This window comes from Elephas maximus, chromosome 25 (assembly GCF_024166365.1).
Source record: "Elephas maximus indicus isolate mEleMax1 chromosome 25, mEleMax1 primary haplotype, whole genome shotgun sequence".
Lineage (NCBI taxonomy): Eukaryota > Metazoa > Chordata > Mammalia > Proboscidea > Elephantidae > Elephas > Elephas maximus.
Genome location: NC_064843.1, coordinates 22,205,784 through 22,230,069, shown reverse-complemented (window position 1 = coordinate 22,230,069; position 24,286 = coordinate 22,205,784). Strand labels below are relative to the sequence as shown.

At 43.7% G+C, this 24,286-nt stretch overlaps 1 protein-coding gene across 6 annotated transcripts in view; it reads left to right on the top strand.

Moving 5' to 3' along the window:
* EYA2 (EYA transcriptional coactivator and phosphatase 2) overlaps positions 1 to 24,286 on the top strand; it is a 290,014-nt gene that overhangs the window by 213,749 nt on the left and 51,979 nt on the right. The gene's annotated exons all lie outside the window — the stretch shown is intronic.

Sequence of the window (24,286 nt, the reverse complement as noted above, 5' to 3'; positions counted from 1 at the left end):
GCTCTAACTCCTTGTGCTCCATAGTGTTTTCAATGGCTGATTTTTCAGAAGTAGATCACCAGGCCCTTCTTCCAAGGCATTTCTGGTGGACTTGAACCACCGACCTTTTGGTTAGTACCCAAGTGTGTTCACCGTTTGCACCACCTGGGGACTCTTATCCTGCAGCTCTCCCCATTCCTGTAGGCACAGATGGCTTCCTTATGCAAGGACCTGTGATGCCGGCCTGACACTCTGAGGGCATGTTCTTCGCAGCCTCCCAGATGACCCCAGAGCGCCTGAGTCCCAGTTGCCCACCACAGTGGCCTGCTCACACCCACGTTGGTTGACTTCCTAGCCTCCCCCATCACCTCCCCACTGTACTACCCGTAGCTCCTGGAATCACCTCCCAAGTAAAGTGCCTGTACTTGGTTTCTAGGTCTCTTCTGGGGAAACCCAAACCAAGTGTTTGGAATTCTTCATGATTCCTTAGATTTTTATAGGGTATTGAAACTCCTGATGATCAGAGCCCTGCTGTAGCGTCACCCCTCTATACCCTAAGTGTGGTGGTCCAGGGACCAGCAGCATTGGCATCACCAGAATCTGGGCGAGTCCCAAATTTCTGCATCAGAATCTGCACTTTACCTAGATTTCCAGGTGATTCCTTCACACATTATAGTCTGTGGAGTGAGGTGTCAGCCGTGAGTTCACCTGGTGATTGCCTTTCACAGGAAGCCTGCCTGCCTGCCTGCCTGCCTCTTTGTGTGTCTAGAAGGGGCCCGGGTAGAGCAAGTCTGGCCATATCTTGGCTCCGTACCACCAATACCTCACCTACCCACCCTCACATAGCTACTTCGCCCCCTCTGACCAGCCATTCTTCAGTGAGTGGTATTCTGTGATCCTGGCTTGGATTCCGGAATCCAGTACCCCGCACAGTGCCATCAGGATTCAATCAGACCCCATTAGGGATATATGGCTTGGCCTGTCCTTTACTGCTTTATAAACTGAGAAGAAATTAAAAAAAAAAAAAAAAAAAATTTTATGACCCAGCAGTTAAAAACTATTTGTAGAAGTTGCTAAGGTTCAAATCGAAAGTGCCCTCCCTGGGGGCCCATTAGTTAATTCAGGGGACCAGGATTCTTTCCTTGCCCTTCTTTTTCCCCTTCTACCTTGAGATGTAGGTCTAATTCACGTCGGCAGTTCAGACATCTCAGGCTTCCCACCCTTGGACAAACACAGGCCAAAGTGCTTAAGGACATCTGTTTATTTTATTTCTTTAATGAGAAAACCGTCCAGTTTCTCCCGGACTCAGCTGTGTTTATTTACATTTTGTTAGTCATGTGCGCTAAGCACCTTGGGACTTGAAAGACTTGGTCCCCGGCCGGCCCCCAGCTCTGAAATGGAGAATCAGCCCTGCCCAAGGAAAACAGAGTCCTTGGGACTCTATAAAATAGATTTTCAAAATAAATACTGCCTAATTCACTCGGTAGATGTGGATTCAGTCAAGATGAATACAATTTGGAAAGGATTTTCTGAGGAAGTTGGAGATTTCTTTCCCCCACTGGGGGTTAAACTTTGTATTTAAATCTCCACCCACCCCCCCGCCCCCCCCCCCCCCACAGCCCTCTTTTCAGTGAAGTAAAAGGTATTTGGTCCTTGTGGCTAATAAAGCAGTGATGACTTTGATTGGGCTTCTTGACCAAAGAATTATTTTCTTTGCAGGACTAGGGGGATGGTGGTTTAACTGGGCATTTCATTCCATCCAGTAAGCAGGAGAGGCTAACATCTGCAGTTGTCATTTTTGCGGAGGTGGATGGGGAAGAATTTGGAAGAACTTGGAAAGATTTTGTGGAGGTGAATGACATAGTTTCAGGGGTGGTGGGCAGGGGGGAGGTGCCCTTTCTAGATTTAATCTCTTATAATAGAGCTTCCCTGAGCCAGTGGCTCTCCATGCCAAGTGTATATGCTTAAGTATTTTAGAGCATTAAAGGATTATTTCCAACATAAAATATATTTTCGAGGTGGTTCTGGGTTGTCAGAAAGGTGCTCATTAGCCGAGACTTTCTTTTGACGCCTTTTGCACTTTGCCGCCGCAAGAGACCATTTCCTGGTAGACTCACTCAACTTGGGGTTGAGTTTTTTAGAGCTAGTTAAGACTCCCGATTACTCCTGATTTTCCGCCCACAAATTTAATAAATGCTGACTGCTTCCCTAGACTTTTTTTTTTTTTTTTTTGCCAACTCTTCTTTCCTTTTTCTACCCCACCTTTCAATGAACTATAAAGGACATCCAAAAAAAAAAAAAGGAAGGATTTAAATCTCCCATGCAAAACCTGCAACAAATTGTCGGTTGTGTTAGAGTGAGAAGCTCTTTTGTCTTCTGTAAATATGGGGTTGCTGCTCACAACGATAAGTGATGAAAAAAATCTCAGGCACCCTACAAACCTAAATAATGGGACCAATTTTCCTTTACACTTAACTGGCAGGTTGAGAAGCTTCTCCCCCCAACTCCCCACCTGCACTTTTTACGGTACTTATCTCTGAACAATAGAGTTCCTAAGTTCCTCTAAAGATTGTTGGGATTCCCATGAGCCTTTGGTGATGAGGGCGTCAGAGCTGAATGGCAGGAAGGTGTCAACGCTGTTGTAGTTGGGGTTGACTTTGACAAGGAAATAGGAGGTTCCCTCCTCACCCCCACCCACTTCCCACACTTCTTCTGCGAATTCATGAACTTGCAGGGCCCCCTGATAGCAGAGGGAAAGTCAGAGGCAAGTCTCCCAAGAACAGCTAAAATCACTTTGGGTATCAGCATTTTGTTAGAACACTTAGCTCAGGCTCGTCTCAGTGGGTGTTGGCATACCCAACGTGTGTGTCCATTTTGCTACTTCTGATTGGAATCCTGCTGTCATTTGTCTTTTGGGGTCTCAGTTTGCTCATCTGTAAAATCAGAATAACAGTGCCTAGCCCACTGACCTGATAGGACCAGCCTAAGAATCGCAGTATGTTTCCCAAAGGGCACTGTGTTTGTGGGTGCGTACACACAGCTTGATGGGACACAGCTTGACTAGAGAGAGTATGAAGACGAACATTTTCCACTTGAAAAATCTAGTTGTTTGTTTTCTGAGTTTTTTTTGTTTTGTTTGTGGTTTTTCTTCTTTTTTTTTTTGGACTGTCTTCATCTGATTTTTGGTGTTAGGATAATACTGGTCTCATAAAATGAGTCGAGAGGTGTTCCTTCCTCTTTTATTTTCTGGAAGAGATGGTGGAGAGGTGGTATTAGTCCTTCTTAAAACGTTGGGTAGAATTCTCCCGTGAAACCATGTGGTCCTGGACGTTGCTTTTTCAGGAGCTTTTTAAACTATGAATTCGGTTTCGTTTCTGTGACAGTTGCAGCTGTTTCATCTTGGGTGAATTTGGCTGGTTTGTGGTTTTCAAGGAATAGGTCTATTTCATTCATTGTTGGATGTATGTGTGTAGAGCTGACAAACAAGGTATATACTTCTATGGTAACTTTTAGTTTGCACTAAAGTATACGCCATACCCAGAAGCCTTCAATTACAGGGATAAAAAAATATATTAAGCTCTCTCCACATGTATGCCACTTGGACAGATTTGTTACATGGGTTGTCTCCTTCATCCTCAAGATACCCCAACAAGGTAGACGTGGTGATCCCCATTCTGCCAGGAAGGACACTGAGACCCTGCTGAGGACCACCATGATAGTAAGTGGAAGAGAAGGGATCAGAACCCAGGGCTGGTGACTCTAAAGGTCATTCTAAGCCTCTCTTAGTTGTCTCTGCCTCCAGGAAGCTCTCCTTGACTATTCCAAGGGTGAGTTAGGTACCCCTCTTGTGTATCTGTTTAAGCAGTCTGTACTTGACTGGTTGCAGCATTTATCACCAAGTATTTTATCACCTGCTTACTTGTCTGTCTCCCCCACTCCACTTTTGAGATCCTTAAGTATAGAGATCATGACCATACCTTTAAAAGAAAAAAAAAGTTGCTATTCTGACCTGTGGTGACTCTGTATGTTTCAGAGTAGAACTGTGCTCTTTTGGGTTTTCAGTAGCTTATTTTTCAGAAGTAGATCACCAGGCCTTTCTTTTTAGGTGCCTGTGGGTGGACTCGAACCTCCAACCATTTGGTTAATAGCACAGCACATTAATCATTCACATCACCCAGGGACTCCAACCATGTCTTCATTCTCTCTATATCCCTACTTTCCAACACAGCACATTCTTTGTGTCCCATGATTAGTTGTCAAATTAATTTTCTTTCAGTTATAGGTAACAAAAACTCAACTCAAGTTGGCTTAAACAGACAAGCAAATTTATTGGCTCATACAATCCCAAAATCCAGGAGTTTTTGGCATGAGGCATGGCTAGATCCAGGAGCTCAAATGAAGTCAACAGAATGCAGCCTTTCTCCATCTCTTTGTTCTGCTTTCTTCTGTGTTGGCTTCTTTCTTTTCATTTATAAATGGCAAAGATACCTCAAGGAACCCCAAACCAACATCCTGCCAGCTTGGTGACCCCAGTGAAAAGAAGGTCCCTCTTTCCCAATACCTCTTTTGCACTTTCGAAAGTGATGCTTTCCTTGGCCTGGCTTGAACCAGTCACTCTGGCCAGCCATGGGTCACATGCTGTCCTGGAGTTCGGAGGCGGCAGGATCAGCCTCCTGTGAACCACACGGGTGGGGAGTGATAAATTCTGGTTCCTCAAAAAACAGTCAGGATGTTGTTATCAGAAGAAGGTGAGATGGATGCCGGGTGGGCAAGAACAGCCACGCCCACTGCATCGCGTATAATATAAGCCATATGGGGGCCAACAACCTACATGTTCTCACTCAGCACATGGCAGGGCCTCAGAAAACATTTGAAGTTGAAGTGTAATCTTGTGGACCAATTACCAAGGTCTGTGCACTTAGACGTGGCCCTCTAAGATCTGGCCCCTGTTACCTCTCTGCCCTCACCTCCTAGCACTCCTCCCCTCCCTCACCCTACCCTCCTCCCATTCTCTAGGTTCCCAGCTGTGAGATGATGGGACACTTGTCACTGTTCCATCACACCATGACATAGTCAAGGCGTTGAAAATCGTTTAACTTCTCTGCAGGCTGAAGTCATGCCCGTACTGGCTCCTGCCAGAAGCCCTTGCTTTTCTGATCATCGAGAAAAAGAAACCTTTGATAGCAACCCAGGCAGCCAAAGTCTCATCCTCTCGGGCTGAGTGGCACAGAGAGGAAAGAATGAGATTGCAGCCAGACTGCCCTGAGCTCAGTCCCAGTGCTGTTACTTAATAGGCTGGGGATTCACCGAGCTTCAGACCCTCATCTGTAAAATGGGTATAATATAATAATACCTACTTCACTGGGTTTTGGGTTGGGCAAGATGAGGCAGTGCTATGAAGGCAGTCCAAGGGATCTTTATATTCTCCCTGCTTGCAGCCATTCCCTGGTTTCCAGTTGCACATTGAATAAAGTTCTAACTTCTCACCATGGCCTAAACCAAAAAAAAAAAAAAAAAGTATTGCCATTGAGTTGATTCCAACTCACAGCAACCCTCTAGGACAGAGTAGAACTGCCCCCATAGAGTTTCCAAAGAGAGCCTGGTGGACTGGAACTGCCGACCTTTTGGCTAGCAGACGTAGCTCTTAACCACTGTGCCACCAGGGTTTCCCACTATGGCCTAGAAGCCCCTGAATTATTGGCTTCTCTTGTCTGGTGCTCTCCTCCCTGTCCTACTTACTTATTATACTCACCCCATACTGGCCTTCTTTCTGCTTCTCAAACGCACCAAGCTTGTTCTGCCTCAGGGCCTTTGCACTGGTTGTACCTTCTGCCTGGAAGGCTCTTCCCTCAAATCATCCTACAGCTGGCTGGCTCTTTTGTATCATTTAGGTCTTCACTCAAATATCACCTCTTCAGAGAGGCCTTCCCTGACCACCCCATCTCTGGTCCAACCAAACCAGTTGCTGGTGAGTCAATTCTGAATCACAGCGACCCTGTAGGACAGAGTAGAGATGCCCCCATAAGGTTTCCAAGGCTGTAATCTTTATGGAAGCACAGGAGCCATCTCTGGTAGCCCTCCCCAAAACCCATACATGCAGACACATTTGTTTTGTCACATCATCTTGTTTCATTTTCTTTATAGCATTGGTCATGTGCAATTCAATGTCCCATAGTTTGTCTCTTCCCTTTTCCTCATCTAGAATGTAAACTCCATGCAACAAAGGACTTTCCGTGTCTGAGAGCAAGGAAACAGTACAGTGTAGTGGTCTAGAGCAGGGGTTGGGAAACTATGTTCCATTGGCCAAAATCCGGTCCACTGTTTTTTGTAAATAAAGTTTTATTGGAACTCATCCACGTTCATTATACTAGGTAGTGTCTTTGGTACCTTCAAGCTACAGCAGCAAAGTTGAGTTGTTGCAACACAGACCACAGGGACCAAAAAGCCTAAAATATTTACTGTGGTTGTTGGGTGCCGTCAAGTCGATTCCGACCCATAGCAACCCTATCTGACAGAGTAGACTGTCAGATCTTTCTCCCATGAGAAAGATGGTTGGTGGGTTCGAACCACCAGCCTTTCTGCTCACAGCCAAGGGCTCAATCACTGTGCCACCAGGGCTCCTTAGGTATTTACCAGCTGGCCCTTTGTAGAAAAAGTTCTAGACTTCTGGTCTAGAGCATGGGCTAGACTTCTGGTCTAGAGACTGCTCAGGTTCAAAGCCAGTGCCATTCCCCAGTCATGTGACCTCAGACACGTTGCTTTGCCTCCCTGTGCCTCAGTTTCCACACCTGTACTATGGTGGTAATAGCAACAGCACTTATCCCACGGGATTACTGGAATGGGATTAAATGAGTCAATAGGTGTGAAGTGCTCAGGTGTGTGCAGGAAATGGTTTTTACAGGGTAAATGAATGACAGCGTCTCTGAAGGAACCACGTCCTTAGAAGCGTGTTGCTGGCAATGTGAGAATGTGCAATCTGTGGAAGGCGTGCTGAGGTGTTACTAAAGACAGTAATAAGTGGAAGCAGAACAGCGGTGACGAGGACGGTTTCCGTGCTGGGCGGAAGCACTCAGTAGGCACTTGCTGTGCTGGGCACTGTTCTAAGCCCTTGGTGTGAGTCCCCATAACTGCACTGGTCTCCTGTGTCATCAAATGCCCCCCAGTCCTGGACAGTGGCTCACGTTAGGGTGGCATCTCCTCCTGGTTTGCCCAGAACTTTCTCAGTATTAGCGCTCAAAGTCCACACCCCAGAAACCCTTCAGTCCCTCAAATCAGGACGGCCCATTGACGTGCTCCAAGCTCACAGCTCTGTTTATTTATTCGTTACTTTTTGCCTTTAAGTTTATGTCCAAGTAAAGTGCTTTCAAAGTCTCCCGGCTCAGGGGCACTGGGTTTCTTATAATGGTGGCAGAGTAACTTAGAAAAGGACAGCGTGATGTGTGAAGAGTGTCATCAATGTCACTGAGCAACACACATAAAAATTGTTGAATTGGCAGATGTTTTGTGGTGTGTATTTTTACCACAATAAAAATAAATAACTGTAAAAAATCATAAGCTCCCAGCTGAAAGAACATTTTTTCAAAGGATGGGAAATCTGAGAGCCTAGATAGTTGTACAAAACCTCAGAGAAGGAACCGGTTTAGACATCTTTGCTCGTTCCCTTAAATTTGACCATGATTTTATCATTTGTCGTCCGCTGGACTGTTTTGTGATTGGGTGATGACAGGGTGCATCCTATGGTCTTTTGGTAAAGCTCTTGTTAGCACAAGCAGACCCAGTTGCTGAGCTAAGAAGATCTGTTCTATTTCTGTTTTCCTCTAAGAAACTGCCAAAGAATCCAAGTTGGGTTGTTTGTGTGTGTGTGTGTGCGTGTGTGTGTAACTTCACTGTTTAAACATGCGAATCAACCTATTTTTTTCTTTTGCAACCCTCATTTTCTTGTCTTCCCCTAACATAAAAAAAAAAAGCTGATCTGTTTTCCAGGAGTTTCCAAGTAATTAAACCCAATTAAAACCATTAAATTCTTTCTTTTAATGACAACTTCATTATTAAAACCTAACCACAAGGAGGAGACTGAACTGGCAAAGCCTCCATTGTCTGTTAATCCGTCCCTAAACTCTGGCTGACACTTCCAAGAGATAAGTCCCACAGAATAGGGAGGCTGGCTTCATAAATAGCTTTAATTAATACTTTTCTTCCTTGTGGCAGAGTAATTATTTGTTCAGCTTGTAAACAGCTACTTGGCAGTGATTTTTTAAAGGCCTAGCTGGCTTGGTGGTGTGATGGCTTTGATGGGTTTTGTGTGTTTTTTCTTTAAAAGAGAGAGAAGGGGGTTTCCGTTCCAGAATAGGTGGAGAAGTGCGTTGTCCTGAAGTTTGCAGCGTCAGGGGAGTTGACACAGAAGAAAAGCAAAGCGAATGCAGACGGCAAGCTGCCTGTATTTGTTCAGTGTCTCCAGAGTGGCCAAGCTGCAAGCCCAGACAGGGTCCCCACCGAGACACAGCCTGGCTGGTGGGCAGTCTGGGTGCTGACTTGAGGAGAAAAGGATCTGGAGTTGCAAAGTGCAGAGCCAAGCTCCAACTCCGTGTCTCCCTCTGACCTTCCAGGTGGCAGCTACCAACCGAGAGAGGGCTGGCCAAGTGCAAGTGCACAGTGTGGCGGATGAGGCCCAGAGAAGTCAGTCTGTGAATAAGAATGGCTAACCTTGAGTAGGAGCCCTGGTGGTACAGCAATTAAGTGCTCGACTGCTAACCAAAAAGCTAGTGGTTCAAACCCACTCAGTGGCTCCACGGAAGAAAGACCTGGCCCTCTTCTTTCGTAAAGATTGCAGCCAAGAAAACCCTATGGAGCAATTCCGCTCTGTCACGTGGAGTTGCTTGAGCTGAAATCAACTCTATCGCACCAACAACAGCAACAGTTGAGTGCTTGTTAGGAGTCAGTCACTGATCTAAAGTGCTCTCGTAAGTGCTCAGCTGCTAACCGCAAAGTCGGTAGTTTGAACCCAAGAGCCGCCCCACAGGAGAAGGATGTGGCAGTAAAGATTTACAGCCTTGGAAACCCTATGGGGCAGTTCTACTCTGTCCTATAGGGTCACTGTGAGTCGGAATTGACTCGATGGCAAGGGGTTTGCTTTGGTTTTTTCACACTCACCCTCTTCTAGGAGGCAGGGACAGTGGTTATCCACATGGTACAGATGAGGAAACAGGCACAGAGACGTTACAAAACTTGCCCCATGTCACACGTCTTCTAGAAGTAAGTAGCAGAGCCTGGGTTTGCAGCCAGGTAGTCTAGCTCCAGAGTTCCTAGGTGGTACAAACGGGTAACTTGCTTGGCTGCTAACCAAATGGTTGGAGGTTCTAGTACACCCAGAGACACCTAATGATATACTTCTGAAAAATATGCCATTGAAAACCCTGTGGAGCACAATTCTACTCTGACACACATGGAGTCGATGGCGACTGTTTTGTTTAAGCTGGCTCCAGTGTGGGTTCTTAACCACTGGGTCATATGCCCTTTGAAACAGGAAAGGGTCACACTCCCACTCAACTGGTTGGGAGGTTTAGGAATATTTAATTCATCACCTAGTTAGAAAGCTCGTTTCATTAATAAGGTTGCCCACTCTATAGTTACAACACTGAGGACCAACACTTTTGATTATTTTTAAATTATTTCCAACAATGATCCTCAACTGGGGGTGGTTTTGCTTCCCAGGGGACATTAGCAATACCTGGAGACATTTGGAGTTTTCATACTGAGGGGAGGTGGGTGCTACTGGCATCTAGTGGGTAGAAGTCAGGGATGCTGCTAAACATCCTATAATGTGTAGGACAGTCCCTACAACAAAGAATTGTTGTTAGGTCCCATCAAGTCAGTTCCGACTCATAGCTACCTTGTGTACAACATTGTTATGCTTGAGCCCATTGTTGCAGCCACTGTGTCAATCCATCTCACTGAGAGTCTTCCTCTTTTTCGCTGACCCTCTACTTTACCAAGCATGATGTCCTTCTCCAGGGACTGATCCTTCCTGATAACATGTCCAAAGTATGTGAGACATAGTCTTGCCACCCTTGCATCTAAGGAACATTCTGGTTATACTTCTTCCAAGACAGATTTCTTTGTTCTTTTGCGAGTCCACAATTCAAAGGCACCAATTTTTCTTCAGTCTTCCTTATTCATCGTCCAGCTTTCACATGCGTATGAGGCGATTGAAAACACCATGGCTTGGGTCAGGTGCACCTTTGTCTTCAAGGTGACATCTTTGCTTTTCAACACTTTAAAGAGGTCCTTTGCAGCAAATCTGCCCAATGCAAGGCATCTTTTCATTTCTTGACTGCTGCTTCCATGGGTGTTGATTGTGGATTGAAGTAAAACGAAATCCTTGACAACTTCAATCTTTTCTCCATTTATCATGATGTTGCTTATTGGTCCAGTTGTGAGGATTTTTGTTTTCTTTATGTTGAGGTGTATAATCCATACTGAAGGCCGTGGTCTTCGATCTTCATTAAGTGCTTCAAGTCCTCTTCACTTTCAGCAAGCAAGGTTGTGTCATCTGCATAACGCAGGTTGTTAATGAGTCTCCCTCCAATCCTGATGCCCGTTCTTTTTAGAGTCCAGCTTCTCAGATTATTTGCTCAGCATATAGATTGAATAGGCATGGTGAAAGGATACAACCCTGATGTATCCAGCCCCAAATATTAATAGTGCCTACGTGGAGAACCCCTGATTTAGAATGTTCAAAAGTATAGTTTTTTCGAGCCCTTTTGTAAACATGCAAAAGTAATGTTAGTGCAGCCATCCACCCCCACACACACACACTTGGGCCAATTTTTATTTCTTTAAAAAAAAAAAAAAGAAGAAATATATATAGTGAATTTGGGTGTTAACCATGTCACCAGGTGTTTCCCAGAAACACATCAAAAGGGCTAGCGTTCCTCATCTAAATATGAGTTACTGATGAAATTGCTGCTTTTGTTGGGAGCCGTCCAGTCAATTTTCGACTCACAGTGAGTCCATGTGACACAGCAGAACTGCCCCATAGGGTTTTCTAGGCTGTAATCTTTACAGAATCAGATCGCCAGGTCTTTCTCTTGCGGAGCTGCTAGGTAGGTTCAAACCTTTCGGTTAGCAGCCAAGTGCTTAACCCTGTGCACCGTCAGGGCTCCTTGTGAAATTGCTAAAGCAAGACTATTTGAAGAGGTCTTCCCAAATTCCCAAACAGCCACCTCTCCATATTATACAGGTTTCCTTAAGAAAATATATCATGAGGAACACAAAGCTGGATTAATTAATCTCATCATCCAAGCACTTCATGCTGAGAGAGGTGTCCAAAAGAGATCTCCAGACACCTCTTTGGATCCAACAACACTTTCCTCCCCTGGGAGCGCTCTGAGATACAAAGTTAAGCAAACAGTAAAAAAAGAACCTGATGCCCTCAAATTGGACTCGTGACGACCCTGCGTGTTGCAGAGTAGAACTGCGCTCCATAGGGTTTTCAAGGTTGTGACCTTTTGGAAGCAGATCTCCAGGCCTTTCTTCCAAGGAGCCTCTGGGTGAGTTCAAACCAACAACCTCTGCGATTAGTAGTTGAACACTTAACCATTTGTATCACCCAGGGACTCCTGAGCAAGCAGCCCAGGAAGGCTCATCCTGGGATTGGACTGAGTCTAAAGCTTATTGTTCCTGTTAGCTGCTGTCGAGTCAGCCCCTAACTCCTGGTGACCCCAAGCACAGTGACACGAAATGCTGCCTGGTCCTGTGCCATCTCCGTGACTCAGTTATGAGTGGAGCCTTGTGAACCTCTGGGTTTTCATTGCTGATATTCAGAAGTAGGTCACCAGGCCTTTCTTCCTGCTCTGTCTTAGGCCATCAGAACTCAAGCATCTTGAAGTAAAGGCTGTGGACTTTCCATTCCTCGTCTCTGAGGACAGTTGGCAGCATTTCACCCACGAAACCTGTGATAAGAGGGAAATAGCACCTGGTAGCAGCCTGACCTCTGATTGCTGTGAAACCAAGATGTTGTTCAGATTTTTTTTTTCCTGAAAATTACTTCTGGTAACATTGCATTTTGATAACAGTAATGGCCCTAAAGATGCCCTAAGGTTGCTTACCAAAGGGAGCCTTCCCACAAACACCACGTCTCTTCTTTTTTTAATAATTTATTTTTGTTTCTGTTGTGGAGGATACACAGAACGTACACCAATTCAACAATTCCTACGTGTAGAATTCAGTGTCACTGATTACATTCTTCAGGTTGACAACACGCCTCTTTCTGACTGCCGTGACACCATTCTAGAAAGTTATGGACCACGAATAAGTGGAGGAAAGGCCAGGGAACAAAGAAAGGGTTCTGAGTCCTCCGGCGCCGACTAAAATGAGCTGATTTGCAACCCGGCCGAGGTGTCTGGTTGCTGCAGAGCCGTCCAGGGTTTCACAGAGTGGTCTCTGGGGCAGCTGGGAGGGGAGGGGTTCACCGCTTAACTTTGCTTTTCCATATCAAGTCCAGGAAATTAAAGGCACAAACGCTTAGAAGCAATAAGAGAACCTTGCCCACCCCGAGGCCCCCTTTTGTGCCTTCTGACGCATAGCAGTTATTAGGAAGAAAGCCAGCCTGAGACCCGAGAAAAGAATCAAAGCTGATGTTTAAATGAAGCTTGCCTGTCAGTTCGCCCACCTTTGGAAATGGAATTTAATGAGATAAACCATTATTTCATTACGAGTTGACATCGACAGTTGCACAACATAATTTATGTCCTCAGTGTCACTGAATTGTACATGTTAAAAATGTTGACTTGGCAAACATTGTGTTGTCTATTTTTTTTATTGTTGTAAAAAGCTGTGTAACACAACATTCACCAATTGAACATTTTTCAGGTGTCATATATCTTTTTAGCACAATAGAAAAAGAGTTGGCAGCAACAGTTTTAAGGAGCCCTGGTGGCACAACGGTTAAGCCCACAGCTGCTAACTAAAAGGTTGGTTCAGCAGCTCCGGAGAAGAAAAGACCTGGCAATCTGCTCCCACGCAAAGTACAGCCTAGGAAGCCCTATGGGGTAGTTCTACTCTGCTATATAGGGGTCACTATGAGTCAGAATTGACTCAACAGCACACAACAACATCAACAGTTTTAAATTGGGCATTTGCAAAAAAAAAAAAGTCTGATTGTAATATGCTTTAAGCTTCTTTTCTGTAAGAAAGTATTTTATTTTATGTTATTAGTTCCTGCAGAAACATACTCAATGAGTAAAATCGTTAAGATTTTGAGTTCTTGAGTCAGACAGTCCTCGTTTTGAATCCTAGCTCTGCCACTTACTAGCAGTGTAACCTTGGCAGGTCACTTAATCACCCTGAGCCTTGATTTATCTGCAGAAGAGGGAAAAGCTATTTTGAGGATGAAACGTAGTAGTGTTCATGAAGCTCACACACACTTGTATATTCACTTAACAAATACTGAACAGCTGTTGTGTAGCAGGCTATGTTACAGGTACCAGGGACCTAGCAGTGGACAAACCAGGCGAGGTTACAACTCTCATAGAGCTTGCCGTTTGTTTGGGGCAGACATATCAAAAAACATAAGTAAATAGATTTGACGCATTGAACACTAATGACTAAGGACTAGACGAGTTGTGGGATGACACCAAGGACATACATGAGGAAAGCAAAAGGTCATTTGAAAGACAAGAGAGAAAGAAAAGACCAAAATGGATGTCAGAAGAGACTCTGAAACTTGTTCTTGAACACAGAGTAGCTAAAGCCAATGGAAGAAATGATGAAGTAAAAGAGGTGAACAGATTTCCAAGGGTGCCTCAAGAAGACTAAATGTAAAACATTATAATGAAATGTGCAAAGACATGAAGTTAGAAAACCAAAAGGGAAGGACGTGTTCAGCATTTCTCAAGCTGAAAGAACTGAAGAAAAAATTGAAGCATCTTAGCACAGGAACCTTTGCTCCAAAGAACGCACTCTGCTCCCCGGTGCTGCTTTCTTGGTGGTATGAGGTCCCCATGTTTCTCTGCTCACTTCTCTCTTTTATATACCAAAAGAGATTGGCTTAACACACTATCTAATCTTGTAGATCTCATGAATAGAACTGCTGCTAATCCATCTCATTGGAAAACCTGGTGGTGTAGTGGTTAAGTACTACAGCTGCTAACCAAAAGTCAGCAGTTGGAATCCACCAGGCGCTCCTTGGAAAATCTATGGGGCAGTTCTACTTTGTCTTATAATCCATCTCATTAACATCATAGTGATAGGATTTACAATACATAAGAAAATCACATCAGATGACAAAATGGTGAACAATCACACGATACTGAGCAATGTGGCCCAGCCTAATTGATACACATATTTTGGGGGGACACAATTCAAACCATGACATGGCCATAAACAAAAAGTAAACAAATACTGTATTTCAATAAAGCTTTACAAAAACAAGCAGTAGGCCATAGTTTGCTGACTCCTGGATTCTACTTGATTTCTTTCTTTTTTTTTTTTTTTAATGCTGATCATTAAACTAAACTCTCACTAAAAGGATTGTAACCTCGCACTTTGAAAAAATCATTATCCTCCTAACAACCCTATGAAGTATTATTAACCCCATTTTACAGAAGAGAAACTGAGGCACACAGAGGTTAAGTAACTCACACAAGGTCATCCAGCTAGTAAGAGGTGGAGCTGGCATTGATCACGGGCAGTCTGGCTAAAAGCCCACCCTCTTAACCCCTATTTCCAAAGCACTCAATAAAGATTGCCTATTATTATTATTACTGCTACTACTGCCATTATTAAGACGTTGAAATAACACAAGACCACAGTCGCGTAAACCGGTCAGGAACATAAGCTAAACCATTTTCTGTGGTTTTCAGGATGAAATTGGGGTGTGCCTTGCTTTGCCCAAAGGACTGTGATGCTGTATAAGCAGGGTGTGAATCTCACTTCCTTTAAACTGAACAACTTTTAGAACCATCTTTTGCAAAAGCGCTTCATGCTCAAAACAGAAAAACTTGGAAAACACAGACGGGGAGCTTTTTCCTAGTGGACAAATAGAGTTCCAATTCATTAAAACCACCTCCTTTGTAAAAACTGGGAGTCCTTGTGAAATGAAAATGTTTGCCTCGTAATCTGTATGAGTTAGGGAAGTAGACATCTAATATAGCATAAGTTGGCGAGCTAGTAAAATTGGCATGGCGGAGACGCTGACATAGAAAACAACTGCTGTTGGCTAAGTTGGTTCCGAATAACTTTGTCAGGCAAAATGCGAAGGCTCCAAGAATCCACATGCCGCTTTATGTTGTTAGGTGCCATCGAGTCGGTTCTGACTCATAGCGACCCTATGCACAACAGAACGAAACACTGCCCGGTCCTGAGCCATCCTTACAATTGTTGCTATGCTTGAGCTCATTGTTGCAGCCACTGTGTCAATCCACCTCGTCGAGGGTCTTGCTCTTTTCCGCTGGCCCTGTACTCTGCCAAGCATGATGTCCTTCTCCAGGGACTGATCCCTCCTGACAACATGTCCAAAGCATGTAAGATGCAGTCTCACCATCCTTGCTTCTAAGGAGCATTCTGGTTGTACTTCTTCTAAGACAGATTTGTTCGTTCTTTTGGCAGTCCCTGCTATATTCAATATCCTTCGCCAACACAATTCAAAGGCGTCAAGTCTTCTTCGGTCTTCCTTATTCATTGTCCAGCTTTCACATGCATATGATGCAACTGAAAATACCATGGCTTGGGTCTGGTGCACCTTAGTCTTCAAGGTGACATCTTTGCTTTTCAAAACTTTAAAGAGGCCCTTTGCAGCAGATTTACCCAATGCAATGCGTCTTTTGATTTCTTGACTGCTGCTTCCACGGCTGTTGATTGTGGATCCAAGTAAAATGAAATCCTTCACAACTTCAGTCTTTTCTCCGTTTATCCTGATGTTGCTTATTGGTCCAGTTGTGAGGATTTTTGTTTTCTTTATGTTGAGGCGCAATCCAAACTGAAGGCTTTGATCTTCATTAGTAAGTGCTTCAAGTCCTCTTCACTTTCAGCAGGCAAGGTTGTGTCATCTGCATAACGCAGGTTGTTAATGAGTCTTCCTCCAATCCTGATGCCCTGTTCTTCTTCATATAGTCCAGCTTCTCGGATTATTTGCTCAGCATACAGATTAAATAGGTATGGTGAAAGGATACAACCGTGACGCACACCTTTCCTGACTTTAAACCAATCAGTATCCCCTTGTTCTGTCCAAACAACCACCTCTTGATCTATGTAAGGGTTCCTCATGAGCACAATTAAGTGTTCTGGAATTTACATTCTTCACAACGTTATCCATAGTTTGTTATGATCTACACAGTCAAATGCCTTTGCATAGTCAATAAAACACAGGTAAACATCCTTCTGGTATTCTCTGCTTTCAGCCAGGATCCATCTGACATCAGCAATGATATCCCTGGTTCCACGTCCTCTTTTGAAACCGGCCTAAATTTCTGGCAGTTCCCTGTCGATAACCTGCTGCAGCCATTTTTGAATGATCTTCAGCAAAATCTTGCTTGCATGTGGTATTAATGATATTGTTCTACAATTCCCACATTCGGTTGGATTACCTTTCTTTGGAATAGGGATAAATATGGATATCTTCCAGTCAGTTGGCCAGGAAGCTGTCTTCCATATTTCTTGGCATAGACAATTGAGCACGTCCAGCGCTACATCTGTTTGTTGAAACATCTCAATTGATATTCCATCAATTCCTGGAGCCTTATTTTTCACCAATCCCTTCAAAGCAGCTTGGACTTCTTCCTTCAGTACCATCAGTTCCTGATCATATGCCACCTCTTGAAATGGTTGAACATCAAGTAATTCTTTTTGGCATAATGACTCTGTGTATTCCGTCCATCTTCTCTTGATGCTTCCTGCATCGTTTAATATTTTCCCCATAGAATCCTTCACTATCGCAACTCGAGGCTTGAATTTTTTCTTCAATTCTTTCAGCTTGAGAAACGCCGAGTGTGTTCTTCCCTCTTGGTTTTCCATCTCCAGCTCTTTGCACATGTCATTATAATACTTTGTCTTCTCGAGATGCCCTTTGAAATTTTCTGTTCAGTTCTTTTACTTCATCAATTCTTCCTTTTGCTTTAGCTGTTCGACATTCAAGAGTAAGTTTCAGAGCCTCCTCTGACATTCACCTTGGTCTTTCTTTCCTGTCTTTTCAATGGCCTCTTGCTTTCTTCATGGATGATGTCCTTGATGTCATTCCACAACTCGTCCGGTCTTTGGTCACTAGTGTTCAATGTGTCAAATCTGCTCTTCAGATGGTCTCTAAATTCAGGTGGGATATACTCAAGGTCATATTTTGGCTCTCATGGACTTGCTCTGATTTTCTTCAGTTTCAGCTTGAACTTTCATATGAGCAATTGATGGTCTGTTCCACAGTCGGCCCCTGGCCTTTTTTTGACTGATGATATTGAGCTTTTCCATTGTCTCTTTCCACAGATATAGTCGATTTGATTTCTGTGTGTCCCATCTGGCAAGGTCCATGTATATAAAAAAAAAAAAATGTATATAGTCGCCGTTTATGTTGGTGAAAGAAGGTATTTGCAATGAATAAGTCGTTGGTCTTGCAAAATTCTATCATTCCATCTCTGGCATTGTTTCTATCACCAAGGCTGTATTTTCCAACTACTGATCCTTGTTCTTTGTTTCCAACTTTCGCGTTCCAATTGCCAGTAATTATCAATGTGTCTTGATTGGATGTTCGATCAATTTCAGACTGCAGCAGCTGATAAAAAATCTTCTATTTCTTCATCTTTAGCTGTAGTGGTTGGTGCGTAAATTGGAGTAATAGTCGTATTAACTGGTCTTCCTTGTAGGCGTATGGATATTATCCTATCACTGACAGCGTTATACTTCAGGATACATCTTGAAACGTTCTTTTTGACGATGAATGCACCACCATTCCCCTTCAAGTTGTCATTCCCAGCATAGTAGACTGTATGATTGTCCGATTCAAAATGGCCAATACCAGTCCGTTTCAGCTCACTAATGCCTAGGATATCGATGTTTATGCATTCCATTTCATTTTTGACAATTTCCAGTTTTCCTAGATTCATACTTCATACATTCCAGGTTCCGATTATTAATGGATGTTTGCAGCTGTTTCTTCTCATCTTTGTTTTATATCAGGTTGATTTCGTTTTAGGCAAGATTTTTTTTTTCCTATGCTTTTCTCCCTCTCTTCCATTCCAGAGATACAACCATATGTCACAAAATCATTGATCACTAATCTTTGAGGGGCATGTTTTAGTGATCGTGCCTACAGTGAACGCTCCAGCCATCCTCCTCCAATTAAGAGAACTTCACCAAGAATGTAATAATTAGGTTACAGAGCTGCCGTCCAGGCCCACAGCATCTGCCTAGAGGGGCGGTTCCCTTGAATGTAGCCACCTCACAGCTTCCTAAATGGACACGTGCGCGGGCCACCACACCATCGTCAAAACCGAACCCCGAGAAATCTGCACAGCACTAATTTAGGGCATGTTGAAAAAATGTGTGGTGCCTTAGTCTGATTTATACCTTCCCTGGAAGGGAACCACCCACAAACAAAGATGGCATTCCATCCACCCCAACCCACGTCACCCCCCAACACACACACACACACACACACACACACACAGAGAGTCCTTCGAAGGATGAGTTACAAATTGAACCCTGTTTGGGGAAAAATTTCCTTGGTTTTGTGTTCTGGTTTTAATTGATAATTTTTTTTTTTTTTTTTAAATCAATCCATTTTTGCAGTTACTTGTTGAGGAGATTAACCACTGATTTTTTTTTTTTTCTTTTTTAATCCAAAGAGTATGCAATGATTAAGAAAATGATTTTCATGTGAGTGGCATCTCAAGGGCTTTTTGTAGCATCTGATTTCGGATGATCCTGCTGGGTTTACAGAAACAGGTTCCTTGCTTTGAGGGTATAAGGAAGTGGATTGGAGATTTTGACAATAACCAAGGCTTGTGGAGTGCCTGCTGCATACCAGGCCCTGGGCCAGGTGTTTACACACGTGCTATCTCCTTTAAGCCCCTCTGCAACCTTAGGTGGTAGAGGGATCAGAGTGGACTTAAAGGGGTCAGTGGCCTTTTATTGGCTGAAGAGCGGGATGTGGAGGCTGCCATATTTCAGGTTTGTTTGAGAGACAGGCTGGGTTAGACAGAAGGTACACCCCTTCCAAGCAGCACAGGGTGATTGAAGCCAACATAATAGAGTGGTGGGAATCCCTGGGAGCTGCAAACCGTTAACACACTTGGCTGCTCACTGAAAGGTTGAAGGTTGGAGTCCACCCAGAGATACCTCAGCTATTGAGACCCTGTGGAGCACAGTTCTACTCTGACACACATGTGGTCTCCGTGAGTCCGGGCGCTTCAACAGCAACAGGTCTGGGTGTTTATGGAGTATATCGGGGACGCGCCTAGCGCTCAGCCTGAAATGAAGCTAAAGACTGTCATGTTGTTCTCACTCCGGATGTATTTCATGTTAATTCACGCTGAGTCTCCACCAATTTATTGTATTTTTTATTTGTTTCTCAGTCTTTGCAACCCTGGAAAAACATTTTCTGCTTGGGTAAAGTGGTCTGGCCCCGGATCACAGTTTGTATTACTTAACTCTTAGGACGGAGGGACTTTTCTGGGGCTAGTCCAGGTTTGCTCACCTCTGCACAGCTAGTTTTTATCAAGTTCATTGAAAGAGGTCCCCATGTATGCAGCTTAAAACAATCTCATGGGCAACAAGCAAGCCGATTTCAGGAAACCCTGAAATAACAGAATGCTTAAGGAGGATGTGGCTATCCTAAAGGCTCTCCACAGAAACATTTGGGTATCTTTAAAAAAAAAAAATTTTTTTTTTAAGTATATGATGAATACTTGAGTCTCTTCTCCTTTAAATTTTTTAGAATATTCTTGATAAAGCTGAAGTGCACTTTGACCCTTGCCTCTAATTCCTATTTCCTCCCGTCTGTCTTCAGAGGTGACGACTGGTCTGGCTCTGAGCATAACCTTTCAGATATTTACAAATGCATAAGTGCCCGTAAAACATCCTATGTAGTTTTTAATTAATGGTAATAATAATACTTAAACAAGCCTTGGAGGCACAACAGTTAAGCACTCAGCGGCTAACCTAAAGTTTGGCGGTTCAAACCCACCAGCCACCCTGCAGAAGGAAGACCTGGTGATATGCTCCTGTAAAGATTATAGCCTAGAAAACCCTATGGGGCGGTTCTGCTGTGTCACATGGGGTCAATATGAGTTGAAAATCAACTTGATGGTACCCGGCGACAATAATACTCATTATATAACTTTCAGCAATTTTTTTTCACTCAACATTTTTTTTTGATGTCTCCATGTTAATGCCTAGAGATCTGGTTTAGCTTTCCACTGCAATTTAGTTTTACATTGAATAAATATACTACATTTTATTTCTCTAGTCTCGTGGGCTGGACAGTTACACCGTTTCTCATCTTTCTCTGTTATTCACAAACAATTCTGCAGTGAACATCTTTGGCATACCTCCTTATTCACGTGCATGAGTTTTTTTTTTTTTTTTTCCCTCTAGGGCAGACAGTGAGAAGTGGAATTACTGAGTATATTGCCTTTTATCTTTAATTTCTTTTTTTTTTAATCCAAGAGCTATATGCACATAGTTGAAAATTCTTATAATTCAACAAAGGAAAGTACTATGAAAAACAGCAGTCCCCAAATGACCTCCCCGCCCTTTCTTTCTGACCAGAGGCAATGACTTTCAACTCCTGCTGATTCTTTTGGTAGTTGACCTCCAAATTTCTAAGTAACATGCTTTTAAGTTGCTACATCTTGATTTTTTTTAGCTTTAGGCATGATCCCTGGCTTCCCAAAATAGAAGATAAGAATTTAGCTAGCTCTCTTTTTTCTCCTTTGCCCCCCATCTCACATCTAAACTTCCTCTTCACCTCCTCCCATTCAGGACAGATCATACTTTCAGCTTTATACAGCATTTGCCATCTTAAACCAGTTGCCGTCAAGTCGATTCTGAATTACGGGGACCCCCCCTCCCCGTGTGTGTCACGGTAGAACTTTGCTCCACAGGGTTTTCAATGGCTCGTTTTTCAGAAGTAGAACGCCAGGCCTTTCTTCCAAAGTGCCTCTGAGTGGGCTGGAGTCACTAACCTTTCAGTTAGCAGCCAAGCGCTTAACTGTTCATACCGCCCAGAGATATTTGCCTTCTTATATCTATGTAAATAGTTTTCACAGATAAACCATTTACCATACAATAATTACTTTTCCTTTTCTGTGTGCTGGCCCTGGAGCTGACATTTTTCTGAATAAGTCCTCTCTGCCAGTGTGTTTGGATGGCAGCTCTGTCTTGCTCCATGCACAGTCCAGGGCTGGTCCTTGGTTAGGTGCACAAATAGTCACACCAGAAAGGAATGTGCAGTCACACAAAGGTGACATGGTTTGGGTGTGAGTAATGCGTGCAAACACCCCCTAAAGCCTTTTCCCAGGTCGCACGCTGATTTCCTTCCTAGGCCCCGAGAAATTTGTTTTCCTCATTTCTTTTCATTTTTCACAGAGTACTTCTTGCCCTGACAATTCTGGCCAGGACCAGAGTGCTAAGCTCTGGCTCTCGGGCTCTAATGAAGTGTTCCGCCTATGGCTTAGTTCCTGATTCTTCACAGTTGTGTGTGTGAAGCTGAGATCACCGGCTACATTTTTTTTCTTTATTTCTTTTTTTGAGGGTCAAGAAGGGTTTACGTCGTTAATTATTTATTTTTATAATAGAAGTAATACAGCCTCCTGGTGGAAAATTGTTTAACAGGAAAAGAAGTACATGGCATGAACCGTACAAGGCCCCCCTCTCCTCTCCCAACCCCAGCCCACCCAAACTCACCCTAGAAGCAGTGCTGCCCTGGAACCAGATCGTCATAGTGGTTAGCTGCCACTGAGCCGGCCCCCGATTCACGGCGGCCCCGGGCACAACTGAACAGAACAAAACGCTGCCTAGTCCTGTGCCATCCCCATGATCAGTTGTGGCTTGAATCACTGTGATCCGTAAAGTTTTCACTGGCTAATTTTTGCAAGTGGATTGCCAGGCCTTTCTTCCTAGTCCATTGTAGTCTGGAAGCTCTGCCAAAACCTGTCCAGAATCCTGACGACTAAAACAAGATTGTTACAGCTGATGTTGCTTTGTTAGGCACTGTCGAGTCTATTCTGACTCAGAGCGACCTCATGTGACAGAGTGGAACTGCCCCCATAGTGTTTCCTAGGCTGTAATCTCTACAGAAGCAGATGGCCAGGTCTTTCTCCCACAGAGCCACTGAGTGCGTTCCAACAGCCCACCTTTCGGTCAGCAGCTGAGTGCTTAACCATTGAAGCACGAAGACTCCTTCAGAACCAGATTACCTGGCTTCAAATACCAACAAGTTGCAACTGTGTGACCTTGGGCACATTACCTAATCTTTGTGGGTCTCAGTTTCCTCATCTGTAAAATGGGAAGATACTAGTACTTACCTCATAGAGCTCTGAGGGGATTAAACAAATTAATACTTGTAATGTGGTACTGAGAAAGCACTTAACAGGTGTTAGCCAAGAATATTATTAACCAAACCCAAAAAAAACAAACTTGTTGCCATTAAATTGGAATTGACCGGACAACAATGGGTTAATCTTACAGAAGTAGATCACCAGGCCTTTCTTCCGTGGCACTGGGTGGATTCGAACTGGCAACCTTTCGGTTAATAACAGAGAACAAACCATTTACACCATCCAGGGAGCCTTGTATTATTAACAATGTGTTATATATATATTTTAGACCAGTGGTTCTTAACATCTGCATGTTGGAAACACCTGAGGAGCTTAAACATACTGATGCCTGGACTCCACCTCAGCAATTCTGACTTTGTTGTCTGGGGTGCAGCCTGGGCATCAGGATATTTAAAAAGCTCCCCAGAGCATGACAGTGGGCAGCAAAGGTTGAGAATCATTGTATTACATATTTTCCATGCATATCAGTTGGCATAGGCGGGGTTGTGCTATAATAACAGACATCCCCCAAATCTTAAGGGTCAACAGAACAACCAGAATGGAAATAAAAAGAATATTCGGGAATTGTGAAGAACATAACCAATGTCACTGAACAACTTGTGTCAGAATTGTTGAATAAGAACCTAATTGGCTTTGTAAACCCTCACCAAAAACAATAAAATATAGGGAAAAAATCTTGGGGACATATAACAAGAAAGACTTATTTCTCATTTGTGGCGCATGTCCAATAAGGAACCCCCGTACCACAGTGGTTAAGACCTCAACTGCTAACAGAAAGATTGACAGTTCAAACCCACCAGCAGCTCGTGGGAGAAAAGACCTGGAGACCTGCTTCTGTAAAAATTACAGCCTTGGAAACCCTGTGGGTCAGTGTTACTCTGTCCTACAGGTCGCTATGAATCAGAATCAACTCCACAGCAACAGATTTGGGGTTTTTTTTTGGTTCATTACAGTCAGCTGCAATTCCAGTCCACGTCATCTTTATCCCAGAATGCAGGCTGACTAAATAGCTATTATCAGAACATTTACAGTCTCGGGAAGTTGGAAAAAACAACATGGTAAACTGTACTCTGTCTCTTAAAGCTTCTGACCATAAGAGACACATAACTTCTGCTCATATTCCATTGGCCAAAGCAAATCACGTGGTCATACCTGAGTTCAGGAGCAAGGGTATATGTATCAGGGACCAGCAAGCTTTTTCATTAAATGACCAGGTAGTAAATATTTAAGCTTTGCAGGGCATATGGCTTCTGTTGCAACTACTCACCTCTGACTTCGTACACCATTTGAAAATGTAAAAACCATTCTTAGCTAGCAAGTTACATAAAGCGCGGCAATGGGCCAGATTGGCCCGGGGTCCGTAGTGTGCCAACTCCTGGTATATGTCATCCTCCTACAGGGAGAGGCACCTAAAGAATGACCCAAAGTATGGGTGAACGGCAATGTAGGCTACCACACTACATGTGTACACTCTCTTACACAAATAACGCTCTTGTTATACTTTTTTTTTCCAACTGCACCTTACCCCCCACCCATGTTTCTCATAAGCACGCTATACAATTCTTTTTTATAGCAACATGTAAAAAAATTAGCATAGCACCCTTACAAAAATACCGGGTGGTGGGGAGGGGTAAGGCACGGTTGGCAAAAAACTTACAACATGTGCGTTATTTGAGTAAAAATACCATAGGTAGGTGTGTGTATGTGTGTGTGTCCATGGACCCTTTTATTGGACAGTTGTGTTTAACGTGCGATGTAACTTGCTT